This window comes from Cricetulus griseus (genome assembly GCF_003668045.3).
Source record: "Cricetulus griseus strain 17A/GY chromosome 1 unlocalized genomic scaffold, alternate assembly CriGri-PICRH-1.0 chr1_1, whole genome shotgun sequence".
Classification (NCBI taxonomy): domain Eukaryota; kingdom Metazoa; phylum Chordata; class Mammalia; order Rodentia; family Cricetidae; genus Cricetulus; species Cricetulus griseus.
Window position 1 is genome coordinate 159,226,996 of NW_023276807.1, and position 15,547 is coordinate 159,242,542.

General features: G+C 42.2%; 1 non-coding gene across 1 annotated transcript; it reads left to right on the plus strand.

Annotated features, from left to right (window-relative positions):
- Positions 1 to 397: 397 nt before the first annotated feature.
- LOC113832348 lies at positions 398 to 589 on the plus strand. The gene has a single exon (XR_003479590.1). It is a non-coding gene; the product is annotated as a U2 spliceosomal RNA (small nuclear RNA).
- The last annotated feature ends 14,958 nt before the right edge of the window (positions 590 to 15,547 follow it).

Below are 15,547 nucleotides of genomic sequence, written 5' to 3' on the forward strand. Positions count from 1 at the left end.
GCTCAGAAAAATAAAGAAGTATAAACAGAATATTGTCAGGCAAAATGATTTGATTCTTCTTTTGAAGATTTTTAGCTATTCTTTAGATTTTTAAGAATCTTGTGAAGCCAGGTGTAGTGGCGCATACCTTTAATCCCAGCACTCGAGAAGCAGAGGCAGAGGCAGAGGCAGAGGCAGAGACAGAGGCAGAGGCAGAGGCAGAGGCAGAGGCAGAGGCAGAGGCAGAGGCAGAGGCAGAGGCAGAGGAGGCAGAGGCAGAGCAGGCAGAGGCAGGTGGATCTCTGTGAGTTTGAAGCCAGCCTGGTCTACAGAGTGAGTTCCAGGACAGGCAGGGCTGTTACACAGAGAAACCCTGTCTTAAAAAACAAGCAAGTAAGCAAGAGCTTGTGAGTTTGGGGTCACTTCTCTGTAATATGCCTACAGGGAAAAATGTTATCTGTTTTTACCAGTTTAGTATTTGATATGTCCTCTATCTAGGGATAATATATTAAACTGATTCCTTGGAAATAGGAGGTAGAATAGGAACTTGCTTTGTCTGCTCCATGAATCAACCTGATACTGCAGTAACTCCAGGAACAGAGCACCCTCCCTCAAAGGAATGTGTACTGTTTAAATTGACTCACAACCTGGGGTGTGGCTCAGTGGTAGGATACTTGCTAAGCAAGCACTAGGCCCTGGGTTCAACTCTGAGCACTGAACAAAAATAAAAAATAATACCATTATAATAGTATCTGATTAGGTAAAATGTTACATTCTAGGTGAGTTTTGTTAAATATTTTAAGTATTTATATCACTTTATTGTCTAACATGTAACATGACATGACAAGTATCTTATTGTATATACACCTGAGCCCCCTTAGTTTAAATCAAATTAAGTTATAGCCATCTGGACATCTTGGTTCTACGTGGAACTAAGCTGTCAGCTGATCAGCCCTCAATGGTCTTGTTCCAGAAGGCATTTTGACATGAGCAATAGCATAAAAATGTTAAAACATTTCTGGATTTTCTTCAAATACTAAGAATGTGCTTCCACTGTGGCCACACAATGTGCATTCCCATTTGTCTCTTACATGGCAATGTGCACTGAGAGAACCCCTTGGCACTTTGAGTAGACCTTACCCATGAGTATTTGTCAGCCTTCCTATGCATTTGAAATTCTGAATCTTCTGACCCTGTTCAGTCAGCTTTTCCAGAGGGACATGACTGAGCAGTGGGGTTACACAGAGTTGGGGAGAATCCAAATCGGTCCTGGGTAAAATAAGATTGAGAGGAATTTGAAATATATAATATGACCTTAAATAAATCACTTGCACTGGGTTATTTTGTTCAACTTGACACAATCTACAGTCATCTGGAGGAGGGAAACTCAGTGATGAAAATGCCTGCATCAGACCCACCTGGAGGGAAGTCTGTGGGGCCTTTTCTTGATTAATGATTGATGTGCGAGGTCCCAGGACATTGTGGGCAGTGCCGCCCCTGGGCAGGTGGTTCTGAGTTGTATAAAAAAGTATCTGAGGAGCTATGTATAGCAAGCCAGTAAGTGGTGACCTCCATGGTCTCTGCTTCAACTCCTGCCTCCAGATTCCTGTCCTTACATCTCTCAATGATGGACTGTGACATGGGAGAGTAAGCTAAATAAACTCTTTCTTCCCCAAGTTGCTTTTGGCCATGACATTTACTACAGTGATAGAAAGCAAACCAAGAATCACTTAACTACCTCAAGTCATTAATTAATAACAACAGTAACAGTTGCGTTTGATTATTGGTAAGGTAGTCTGCCCCCAATATTGCTATACTCCTAAGTAGTAGCTTGGTGGTAACCCTTCTTCTGGCCAAAAGATTTTGTTACTGACTTTCTGAGATGTTTAGTAAAACTGTTCCCTGGTGTCATCTGTTTATCCCTCTGATGAAGGGCTCTTCTCTGTACTGGCCCACTTCACTCAGTGTTCCTCCTTCCCAGGATTTATTAGCCTACACTACTTTCCAGGTTCTTGGGTGGCTCTTCAATTCTGCGTGTTTAGCTGCTGTGTCTCCCTGCAAAGTTTGGCAAGGGAAAGTAACAGGGATCCTGGTTAGTGGAACAGATTTGAATAGAAACAGGATAGAAGTATGTTCAGGAGAATGTCACATATCCATCTAACAGCTCTATGGGGATGTGTAGGCAAGATGGGGTGAGAGGTGGGCTTAGATCGTGGGCTCTGTGGGAAGACTGCTAAATTCATTTCTTACATCGTGTTCTGTCTTGGCCCTTTAACATTGGGATTACATTATGTTTTCCATAAAGTGACATGAACAAACACATTAAATATTACCTTTAACCATTAACCATTAACCAGCACCATGCTGAGACATGGACAACAATGTTCACTCACATTTGAATGGCTCTCTTTAACACAATGTCTGATCTGACATAATACAATAGTCTATTCCTGGAATGATCACAATGGGACTCAGCCTCTTTCTGGATCATTTCAACAGGAAAATGGAGATATGGCTACCCACTAGCCCATGTGTATGTGGCTCACAGTTGATTCGGAACCTCGTGGCTTTCACTTTGTCCTTGCCAGAGTCTTCATTGGCCCAGTGGCTTTGATGTTTTGTTCTTCCTGGTTTGAGGTGCACTGTCATCAGCAGTCCTGTTTCCTGTTTTGTCATTGTCCAGCTGCTTGTTTGGCACCTCTAACTCCTTCCTCTTCCTCTGCAGAGGATGTCGACACTTCCAGTACAGACGGGCAATGCCCGCAGCGCCTCTGGCTGCAGTTTTTCCTTTTTTAAAACCTCCTTTGAAGCTTCCCGAGTTTCCTGTAATGACTGTGTCTCTGTTTTGGCTATTTTAGTATTTATGTGGCTTTTGATTTTGTTCTGGATTCACGTCTTCTAGCCAAAAACCATCTCAAACAAGTAGTTTGGGGTTTTTCTGGAAGGTAATTTGAATTTGTTTACAAGATTACCAACTCCCAATTTAGATGTCCTGAGATTTCTGAAGGGGAGTGGCCTTCCCAGATTGCTTGCTCTTGTTATTACTAAGCTGTGTTATTAGGCGGGGATGGGCTGTTTTGTTTGTGAGCTAATCCTGCTCCTTCTAATTCTAAATACATACTGCTGACTCAGGAGAAGTAGGAAAGCCACTTCAGCAGAGCCAAAGAAGGAATTAAAGTCAACCTCCAATAGACTCTGCTGCATGACATGATAGAGCCATGTCAATCAGAACAGTCACACACACACACACACACACACACACACACACACACCACAAGAAGCACATGGCTATTTCATCACAGTCATCTGACATCTTTCTTGTAAGAAGTCACAAATACAAAATAGATATGAACAAAAATAACTCAGTTGTCATAACAGGTGAAGAGTGATCTCTATCTTCTCATTCTCTTCCTCCCCTTCTTCTTCCTCCTTCTCCCCCTCTCTGTCTCTCTCTTTCTCTCTTCTTGTCCTTTTCTGTCATCATTGTTCATATGAAGAGTAGAAAAAACTCCTAATTATTTCTCTGGCTGCTCTCAATAATCAGGCCCAGCAGGGTTTGTTGCCCCAATCTTCCTCAAGCAGCTTTTGAGCTCCAGGTTCTCACAAAAGAGACTGAAGGGACCAGCTTCCCTTTTGGCAGCCATAACGGCCGAACACGTGCTTCTATGACCTTGTCCTAGACACTAGAAAGTCAAATGCCTGACTCGTGACAAGGAACCAATCAGAAGTTAGCTGGTAGCACTATGCTTTACGACCCTGGGTGTGCTTTACAGACAAGCGCACAGCAATGACACACAAAGCATAGCAACCACCCTGGGAGTGCCTATGGGCCATAACAACCAGTTGGCCAATCAACACAGGGCAAGCCCTCCAAGCCTGGAGGCATACCAATCATGAGCCTGTGTGTACCCCTAGACACTCCCCTTACGCTGCCCTATAAGATCTCTTGGGAGGCCCTAGGAGCTGTCTTTTGCTAGCCATCTGCCATGGCGGATGGGTGAAAGACCCGAGCTAACATGGGGTTAGCTCTTTAAATTACAATAAAGCCTCATGCAGTTTGCAGCAAGCTCTCGAATCTACCTGGTGATTGGAGTGACCGTGAACATGGCCTGGGACCCCGGATACTTGAGTTTTCCGGGGGTCTAACAAGACCAGACAGGCCCCTGCCATCTACAGCCTTCTATTTGGGTGGTGGTCATTTGTTTTTAACTATTAGGTTGTGAAAATTCTCATTTCTTTTAAGGAAAACTAAGTGTGTTTCAAGATTCCCCGAGGAAGAGGTTGAGGTGGGAAAAGACTGGGCTTTGCCTGTGCCCCATCCACAGGTTTCCTAAGAAGTCAGAAGCAGTACACAACCGCTTCCTTCCTGTTTCTGTTGCTCAGAACTCACAGCCAAACACCAGGACCTAGTAAATCTGTCATCTTCCCACCATGAGTAGACTTTCACTTCGTTTCTTCTTTTCATGAGATGAGAAGTTCCCTCTTCCCTGACAGTGTTTCTGCCCCTCTGAGTTACAAACCTATGCCCAGCTCTCAACTTGTTTGGTCTTCTCCTCAGAAAGACTTTTATTGACTCTTCAGTGTCACTATTTAGACTACCTGGAAATCCACCATTTAAAAGCCACCATAAAAGGCTGGGAACATGACTCTGTCTTAAAGTACTTCCATACAAGTGTGAAGACCTAAGTATACATCCCCAACAGCCACATGAAAAACCCAGACACAGCAGCACACCCCTGTAATCCCAGGGCTGGGAAGACTGAGACAGAAAGTTCTCTGAAGCTTCTTAGACAGCTAGTCTAGCTGAGTATGTGAGCTCCAGACAGCGAGAAGCCCTGCCTGAAGAAATAAGGTGAAAAGTGATTGATGATTGAGAAAGATACCCAATATTAAACTTTGGACTCCACATATGCATACACATGTACCTGAACACACACACACACACACACACACACACACACACACACACACACACACACACACACCACTCATGCACACAGAGCCGTCATGAAGCTCATATTGGAATCTACACTTTAGTCTTTTCTATTCCTTTGATTCACATAAGCTATGTATTGAAAAGCCACATCTTCTGGGCATTCAGTTTTGTGTGATTATGTTTGGGGATATGACACTCACACACAGAGCATTTTCCAAGTCTGTATAACATAAATTGCTTGTTGATAAATGTCTTGGTCCTGTGTTCCATCCATAGCCATATGCCCCTCCAAATCTAGTTTGTCATGAAAATATGAGTAGACGTGCTTGGATTGTGTTCATAGACAGTTGTATTTCTAAGGAAGTGCTTTCTATCACTGCTGTTGTTTCCAGCTAACAGAAATTAGGAGAGCAAAAATTGTGTGACTGTGAAATGAATGCTCGCCATGCTTGTCACTTTTCAAAGCTGAATTTCTGTGGTTCTCCACTTTTCCCGAGATGACTTCAACTACAAGTAGCCGAGGCCAAGCAGAACCCTTTTTATAAACAACTGAGGGGAGACATGATAGCCTGTAATGAGTACAATCTGGGCTGTTGCTGGCATTTGGTGTGGATAAAATAATCAAAAGCTAATTTGAGCACAACGGAAATGAACCAAGCTCCTTGCCACTGAGAGAACTCAGGAAAAATCAGGGCCAGGCAGAGTCCTTCTGTGCAGAGGGCTCTGTCCATGCCAGGCCCTGCTTGAAAGCCCCATTCTCTATCTGGGTGAGAGTTAGGAGGAACTGGAGAACAGCAGTTGAGAGACTGCCTGGTTTCGAGTCCTGCCTGTACCATTTATTTGCTGCATGCTTTCTCAAAGGCCACACGAGCCGAAAGACAGAATTTACCCATAGAGTTGTTGGGGGTTTAAATGAGAGACTCCATGTAAATGACACCGTTAAGCTGGCTTGTAGTAAGGCCTGTCAAATACTGTGGCTATGAGGGTGACACTGGGTTATTCCAGGGAATAACCATGCTGAAGGTATGGAGAGATTCTGAAGGTAGTCTGGAATCAGAATGTGATGCCTGTACCAGAAGGTCATCAAGAATTAATGGCAAGTTTCAGAGACTGTTCAAGAGGATCCATGGCAGCCACTGGGATGATGGCACAGTTAATTGAGCGCTTGCTGCCTAAGCATGAGGACCTGAGTTCAGATTGGCAGAAGTCACATAAAACCAGGCTCAGAAGTGTGCCTGTATTCCTAGTGCTGGGAGGCAGAGACAAGGCTGCTTGGCAGTGAGTGACCCAGTCTGAATGAATAAAGTGGAGAGTGACTGCACACACACACACACACACACACACACACACACACACAGAGAGAGAGAGAGAGAGAGAGAGAGAGAGAGAGAGAGAGAGAGAGAGAGAGAGAGAGAGGAGATGAGAGAGAGATACTGGGCATCGTGAAATCAGCAGTAGTAAGGATGCGCACTTTCTCTTGTTGCAGCAAGCAAGACATCCCTTGGTTTAGATCCAGTTAGACAGGAGTCTGGACCTCATGAGGAAAGAAGATGAGTCAAACTAACCACCATGGTTAAGGTGAACTGCAGCAAACCCCTTTGGTCTTCCTGTTTGTGAGATGGTTTATAGTATTCCTTGGAAGGCATGTCATGGTTTCTCTTCTAATATTTGTATAATATAAGGAAAAATATCACTCTTGTAGTCCTCTACAAAGTTGAGCACATGCTTAATTAAACACAGAGATAGAATAGGATGAGAAGAATAATAATTTTAATTCCAAAACACAACTCAAAGGTAATAGAGTCCCTTCTGTCTTAATTAAGGTTTCCATTGCTATGAAGGGACACCATGACCACAACTCTTTATAAAGAAAACATTTAACTGGGACTGGCTTACAGTTTCAGAAGGTTTAGTCCATTAACCTCATGGTGAGGGGGAGAAGCATGGTGGTGTGCAGGCAGACATGGTGCTAGAGAAGGAGCTGAGAGTTCTACATCCTGATCCACAGGCAGCAGAAGTGAATGCCACACTGGGTGTAGCTTGAGCATATGAGACCTCAAAGCCCACTCCACAGTGACACACTTCCTCCAACAAGGCCACACCTCCTAATCCTGCCACTGTCTATGGGCCAATCAGTCAAACACATGAGGCTTTGGGGGGGGTGGGGTCATTCCTATTCATATCACTGCACCTTCTAAACATGCTAAATAAGCTGTAAAATATACTACTGTGGAATGATCTATCTGAAAAAGTTACTGGATAATGTTAGGTTACCCAGAATCAAGAACTAGTCCTTTAGTGCCACTCACTCAAGGTATATTATGCAGTTGGGAAGAATAATGCTGGTCTGTTGCTGTACATATAACCTGTGCCACCTAGTCAATGCAAACTGGTTTCTTCAACCACAGTGATGAGCAACCAACTTATGTTCACCCAGTCATAGCTTCCAAGAGCTGAAGAACTCAAAGAAGGTAATGGATATCAGTGCCCTAGTCTTTCCTTGGGATTCTAGTTAATGCCCTAAGGAGACTTCAAAATTTTAAATTATTCTTAAATCTTTTTATTAAAGACATTATTTAGTCGCATATATCCACACTTACTGAATCCACATCTAAAAATGAACTCACAACCAGTCAGTTACTGATCAGGTCTAAGGCCTGCTCCATGAGATGGAACCCATTCCTGGCACTATTAATAGAGCCAAAAAGCTAAGTAGGTCATGGGCCCTATGGGAGAACCTAATACTATTATCTTGTTAAATGGGCTGAGTATTACAATGCCTCCTAATGACTTATTGCTGTGCCCACAGATCAGAGCATCTCTCACCTTTTTCTTGCAGTCAGTGGCAACTGACAGATACCTACAACAGGTCAATGTGAAAGGAGTGAGAGACTGTGGAGTGCTCAGCCCTAAACGGGAGGTCTATACCATACCTCTCCCCAACAAGGCTCAGAGATGTACGCTAGCGATGGGGTGGAAGGATTGTGAGAGCCAGAGGTGGAGGGTATCTTCAAGGAAAGAGTATTTTCCAAACACAACAGTGCAGTTACACACATGAATGTGACAACATGCACAAGGCTTGTGCAAGCTCCAACCAGACAAAATCCCACCACTAGCTGAAAACCTATTAGCTTCCAGGAGAGGGAGACTCAACTTTCTTTAGTGATGTGATTCCAGGTAGGTGACATGCACTCCAGGACAGGCTTCTCTCCCAAGATAGTTGAGCAACAACAACAGCTGGACTCAGTGTGGTCAGGGCATGGGTAAAAAACCCAAAAGTGAAGTGGGTAGGGAGGTTAGGGTAGATAGAATGGATATGGGAGAGACTGAGGGCTCAATATAACAAAAATACATAGTATAAAATTCATAAAGAATTTAAAAAATACTATTTTTAAAAAAGGAATGTACTCATCAATATTAATTTTGTGAAGTATAAAACAGAAGTTGAGAGAACACTGTGATTTATTCAAGGTGGATGACAGGAATAAGTCTTCAAAGTAAGATAATGTTAGTAAGGCATTCAAGGAACAGACCTAACCTTTGACCTTGTTGATTATTTGTGTTTCATGGTGAAAACTATTTCCTGAATCCTGTCAAGTTCCTTAACATTTGGGGTAGGCAAATGTTAAAAATAAAAGAAATGACAATGCCCTTTTGTTCATCATGGCTCCTGGGGAAAGTCTGAAACATCCTCAGATGGTTGCTATGGAGGCAGCCAGAAATGAGCTCAACTAATGAATTTGGGCTGACATTGTAAAGTACGGTATGACAGCAGCAATTAGTAGACCACAGGGTGTTGAAGTTGTGTACCAAAGAAAAGTAGAAGGACCACAACACAATTTGCCAATCTAAAACCAATGAGAAGTATGATTTTCTACCCACAGAACCTATTTCCAAACATCAGCTGAAGGAGTTACACAGTTTCCCCATGCACCTGATTGTCCACCAAGATCCCAGGGAGAACAATTTACCTGCTCATTGTAGCCAGGGGACAGGGGAAGGTAACTGTTTTGAAAAGTAGCTGAGTTTTTGAATACCTGTGAAAATTTGTGTTCTTCCCTTGTGAGATTTTCGGAGATATCAGGACATCATTATAGATCTGCCAGTTTTCAGAGCAAGTGGAAAGGGTTAAAGAACTAGTCACTGAGGTTTTGTTTAGAAGGACAATGATTGGGCCTTTGTCTATTCTCTTCCATACTCTGGACAGGATTTTCCCCCTGTGTGGAGTTTCCTGCTCAGTATTGGTCTAAGCATGGAAGAAAGCTATCACTCAAGTTCTACAACAACAAACTGCAAGCTAAGGCTTTTTATGCTTTGTTTAACTTTCCTGAAATGCCCTCCTTTCCAGAAATAATTTATTGGTGACCCGGCATGTTTTTCATCTTACTCAACACTTCCCTGGGGACATAGTTAAAAATGCAACCTAACTATAATTCTCCTGAGCAGGGAAATGGTGTCCGGCTGTGGCAATGAAACCAAAGCACGGATTTGAGCAACTGTGGGTTGTTGACTTTCTGCTAGCCTTTCATAAAGGGAACTTTCAAAACGGCCACGACCATTCTGCAAACAGTGTGCATTTCATGGAAGCCTGGCTGGCTTCACACTTGCCGTTCTTCAGGCCACAGTGATCCTAGCCAGCAATGTCTTTGTGTCATGATGCAGAAAGTTGGCAAGCACACACGGGCACAATGCTGAAGAGCAACTTCTAAGAGGGGGAAGGGATCGGAGAGAAAATCAAAGCCCTGCGTGATGGTGACTGCTCCTCTCTGTCATCAGTTTGTTGCAACACAGGTCACTCATTGCTGTTGTTTTTCTGGTGGTGAATACAGACTATTATTTTCTTGTACTTGACTTTGCTGTGTTTTTTAATGCTTCCAGAAGCATTCTACTGTAATTAGGAAAATGACCTGTGTTTCTAAAGATGAAACTGTTTTAATGATGAAAAGATTCAATGTCAAATCCACTATTAGGTTATGGTACTAAAGATTTTACAAGTTTTAAACACAGTGAATGCTGTTGATTGCTTACTACAGAAAGTATCCTCCTTGTTTCTTTTTTTCCCTTCCTCCCACCTAGGCATGAACCTGAGAAAGACTGATTACAGTTCCAAGGAGTAGCCTAATTAGTCTATGTAATGTCATCCCCCTGTCAGTAACAAATTCAAGAATGGCCATGTGCTTCAATTATGGTCAATAACAGGTGTGTGCGTATATGTGCATGTATGTGTTTACTGGGATATACTATCATTTCTCCCTTGCCTTCAAAAAAATGGGAATCCCTGTTTTGTTTAGAAAGTTCTTGAATGGGAATAAAGAAGCATATATTCCTAATTGTTCTTATAGTCAAATGCCTGTCCACAAGACCTCTAGTAATTACCTGATGTCCATGGGAAAACACCTATAGTCCCACCCATACAGAGGCTGAGGCAAAAGAATTGCATAATTTTTGTTTATTTATTCCTTTAAATTTTATTTTACACCCCAACCAGTTCTCCCTCCCACCGTTCCTCCTGTCTCCCCTTGACTCTCCCCCAACCCATCCCCAGTTCACTCCTTCGAATGAGGTATCAGCAAAGTCTGGCACAATAGGCTGGGGTTGGGCCAAGCCCTTCTTGCATACATTAAGGCTGAGCATAGCATCTCACCTTAGGGACTGGGCTCCACCAAGCTACTTCATATACCAGGTTTGTATTGTGGTCCTACTGCCAGGAGGCCCTCAGACAGTTCAAAACATAAAACAAAACAAAGAAGGATCACATAAGCCCAGGAGTTCCGGTTATGCCTTGGCACCCAAACAAAACATTTAAAATAACCTTGTTTTTTCACTAAAATGTCATGCTCAGTGGCTTTCAAAGCTTTTTATGATGATAACTACATGTATATCACACTCAGTAATAAGCTATAGAGATGGTCCCTGAAAACATATCTCACTCATTATGTGCATAAAAGGGGTTAATACTAAAAAAAGAAAAATCTATGGGACACGCCTGTTCTGCCTTCGTATGTCCTGCCATTTTCTCTTTTGTGCTTTAAAAGGTGTTCATTTATTTAAAAACTGAGGGGGATCACCAAAAGACACTTCCTATGCCAAGCACCTCTGATAGGAATGTGACAAGCTTATGAGTATCATGAAATTGCATAAAAGGCATCAACACAGACTGGAAGGGCTTCTGTCTGGGAGAGGTGGATCTTTTTCCTAGAAAAGAAGAGGCAAAAGAAGAAGTATGAATATTTGAATATTGACACCTGAAGTGGCCATAGTCATTTTCAAAAGATTTTTATTTTGGTGTTTTGGTGCGTGTGTGTGTGTGTGTGTGTGTGTGTGTGTGTGTGTGTGTGTGTGTTACATGGGTGTTAGGATCTGAACTCAGATCCTCATGATTGAGCATCAAGCACTCTTAACCCCTAAGACATCTCTCCAGCACCACAGTAAATTGTTTTGTTTTTTAAAGAAGAAGACATTCTTATTTTAGGCAACTGGAGGCTCACACACAGTAGTAAGAAGAACCATAGCCGTTTTGGATCTCTAAGAAGTGACAAGTATGTTTGAGGAACAACGTTATAACTTTAAAAAGATATGGATGCTTTGGAGTCAATTTACTGACTGCACTTTCATGTTTATCTTTTGAGGCCACCGAATACCTGCACAGTAACCAGTTTTAATGACGTTGCTTCCTTAAGAGCTAGAAATAGATTATCTGTAAGCACCACTTTTATACTCCTGGACTGTGGTCAAATGTGTTGGCTTTCTTGTTGATAAGCAGTCATTATCAGCTGTAACCATTCTTACACTCTGCATCACACAAAGTCCACACATAAATTCTGTTTAAGGACCATACGACATACAGAATGGTTCCCATATAAACTGTGAAGTGCATATCACCATTTTGCATTTTTTAACACGAAATCCTCTCTTATCTAAGAAGTCACTCAAAACTTTTAGGTCCAAGATGAATTTTTAAACTTCTATGGACAGTAACAAGACTAAGAGTTTTCTTTCTACAGGTCTGATAAACATGTATGCATGCATATACATGAATTTGGCAAAGTACTTTACAGTTTGCAGAAACTTTTCTAGATGTTTTCAAACAGTCTAAACTGACAATAGAATTTACATATACAGGCTCTGTGTGATACAAGCTGATATTAAACCTAATTTCAACACAAGGTTGGCTAATGATTATTCACAGGTCCTTTTTTCCTTTGTAGGATATACATATTAGAGAACAGGTTTTCCTTCCTTCCTTCCTTCCTTCCTTCCTTCCTTCCTTCCTTCCTTCCTTCCTTCTTCTATCCCTCCCTCCCTTCCTTCTTTTTTTTCTTTCCTTTTGTTATTTCTTGAGATAGGGTCTCACTGTGTAGCCTGGTTAGCCTGAAATTCACAGATAGCTTCCTGCCTCTCCCACCTGAGTGCTGCAATTAAAGATGTGTACCACCATGGCTCACTAAGGTTTTTATAGACATATAGTTATATTTGTAATGTGATATATCCTGAATTATCAGCAGTTATGCTAAGCGATGGACTATAACCTTCAATTAAGGCTTTTAAAACCAAGAGATTACAAATTCAGTTTTACATTTACTAGCACTGTGGATTTGGGCCAGCTATTTAGCTTCCTAAGATCTAACTTCCTTGCCTATAAAATGGGGATAATAGTTGCCTGACCAGGATATTATAACATTGAGTTTATTTCTTCTCACTAAACTTAATTTCATGACTGCTAAATGAACTATGACCCATGAAAACACAACCCCCACCGATAGCAGAAATTTTGATAATGAGAACCCTGGGTCAGGCATAGTGGCTTACACCTATAATTCCAAAATGTGTGAGACAAAGCAAAGACTTATGAGTTTGAAGACAGCCCAAGCATATAATACAGCCAGTTTAGGCTATACAGGAAAACCATGGCTTAAGAAACATTTTTTTTTATTAAGACACATAGGCAGGCTGAGGGTGTGGCTGAGTAGATAAAGCACTTGTTGCAAGTAGAAGGACTAAATTTTGGATACCCAACACATAGACTCCAGGCAGGGATCCTCAGGGCAAGCTGGTTGGTGGAATTGGCAAGCCTTCAGTGAGAGACCTTGACTCACTGAAATAAAGTGAAGAGCAGTCCAGGAAGACTCCCAATGTCAACATCAAGCCTCTACATGCATGCATGTGCACATGTGCACACACACTCACACTCTCATATGTGTGCTCATATGTATGTGAGCACATATACACACACCACATACACACATACAAGTATGTACATATACCCATACTCTCATATGTGTCCATATATATGTGAGGGCACATATACATATGCATGTACCACACACACATACACATGCAAATATTACAAAAAGAATCATAGACATATGACCTGTGATAAGCATGTGTTCGTCACAGTGATGATACCTCCCAATGGCCCAGTCAGTGCTCACTGATGGTCATGATGTGCTTGTCACAGCTTCCTCATTGTGAGTCATGCTTTCTCCTTTCTTGGCTTCTCACCTTTGTTTCTAAAACCCACATGCCCACCCAGAGACATAGGTCAAAAGTCATAGGTCATAGGACATAAGCTATGGAATAATACTGTGAAAGAAACACATTCTAAATTATTGACCAAGATACAACCAGAATGGCCACTGGTCTACTTTCTCTGAGTCTCTGTCTCCACCTGAAGCCTCCTGAGAGCAGTTTTTACTGTCCACATGTCTATCAGCACTCTTGCCTTCCATTTCCCACTTGTATTATCTGTTACATTCTAGTTGCAATGTCTTAAGTCTTCCCTAGCTCGTTTTTTTCTAATCCTTTCCGATCCCTTCCATAAACGGGTTCCAAGGACCTAAAAACAATAAATACACAATTATGTTGTCACAGCAATGGCCCCACTTCCCTGATACCAGTTTTCTCAGTTAGATTTCTGTAGCAGTGACAAAAATTCCCCGAGAAAACACTTAAGGAATGAATGATTTATTTTGGATCACAGTTTTAGAGCCATCATTTGGTGCCTTCATGATGGCAAGCATATACGGAAGAGGCTGTTTGCTTCACAGCATCTAGGAAGCAGAAAGAAGCAAAAGTGGAGGGAGCTGGGACAAAATACCAGTAAGGACTTACCCCTGGTGACCTGCTTCCTCCAAGCAGGCACCACTTCCTCAATTTCCCACCACTCACCAAAATAACATCACCAGCTGGAAACCGAGCAGTCAACATGGGCAACTATGGAGACATTACAGTTTCAAACCATGAGAGACTGTGGGAAATGTTGGTTAAATGAAGAAATACTACTGTTAAGTGAGCAACTGCTTTGCCTGTTAGGCTCCTCTGGCTTTCAGATCAAAAACAAAACAAAATAAAAAAGCAACAAAAAAAAAATCGTGTGACTCAAGTGTTACATAAATTACAAGAAGTCTTCCTTCCTTCCTTCCTTCCTTCCTTCCTTCTTTCTTTCTTTCTTTCTTTCTTTCTTTCTTTCTTTCCTTCTTTCTTTCTTTTAGTTTTTCCAGACAGGGTTTCTCTGTGTAGCTTTGTAGACCAGCCTGGCCTGGAACTCACAGAGATCCACCTGCCTCTGCCTTCCAAGTGCTGGGATTAAAGGCTTGTGCCACCACAGCCTTGTAAGGTCTTTGTTTCATACTGAGGTCCTCCAACAAACGTTGATAGATCCTGTTAAAAATGAAAATGGAATGGCTCACACTAAAATTCTCATTATCCAGCTGAAATGAAGCTACCTATCTGGTCTTCTGAGACATAAGGATAGAACTGAGGAAACAGCCAAATTTCCCAAATAGGCCAATTTTAGTCTCTCTGCCTTACTTCTCACTGAGACGGTAGCCTGAAGTAGCACCATGTTGTCTAAGCAGCCCTTGCCTATTGTTCTGTCCCCCTGTTTGTGCTTTACAATGAAATCATTGAATTTAATTCTTGTTCTGTTCTTTTGTTTCTGCTTTCTTTTACTTGCCTTTGTCTACAACACAGACCTCTTCTGCTCAGCCCCTGGGAACACTTACTCTATTTTATGGAATGAAGTGTTGCCCAATTCTTAAACTGAACGTAATGACCTCAACTGAGGTCATTAAACTGAATTGTTGTAATTTGGGCCTTTGACACAAGTCTCTCCGAAGCTCAGAAATCAGCTGTCTTCAATCATAGTTCTGTTGAGGTTAGATTAAATTGCTCTTCATGCTTCTGCTGCTCCTGCTTCTCTTTCTCAATAGTCTGTTATCCTCCTGCTCCTCCCCTTCCTTTTCCTTCTCCTTCCTGTCTTCCTCCCCCTCTTCCCACTCACCACTTTTTCCACCCCTCCTTTTCCTCCTCCTTCCTGTCTTCCTCTCTTCTTCACACTCCCCACTTCTGCCTCCCCCTCCTTTGTCCTCCTCGTTCTTTGGCTTTCTATGGCTTAGTCTCCTGTCCTCAGATGCTCCATGTGTGATAATGGCAACTGTTTGCTCTGAGATGTGTCCTACTTTTGTGTTCCCAGAGAAAGAAAGCCCATCTTCACACCAGTATTTTAATGTAAAGAAGAATTTTAGGCTTGGCCAGACCTATATGCATGCTTCCCCGTGTGGCTGGAGGAGTGGTGCTTGGCAGAAAAGGAAGTAGTGGTTTTTCCAAAGGAAGGGATGCTGGGCGGATGAA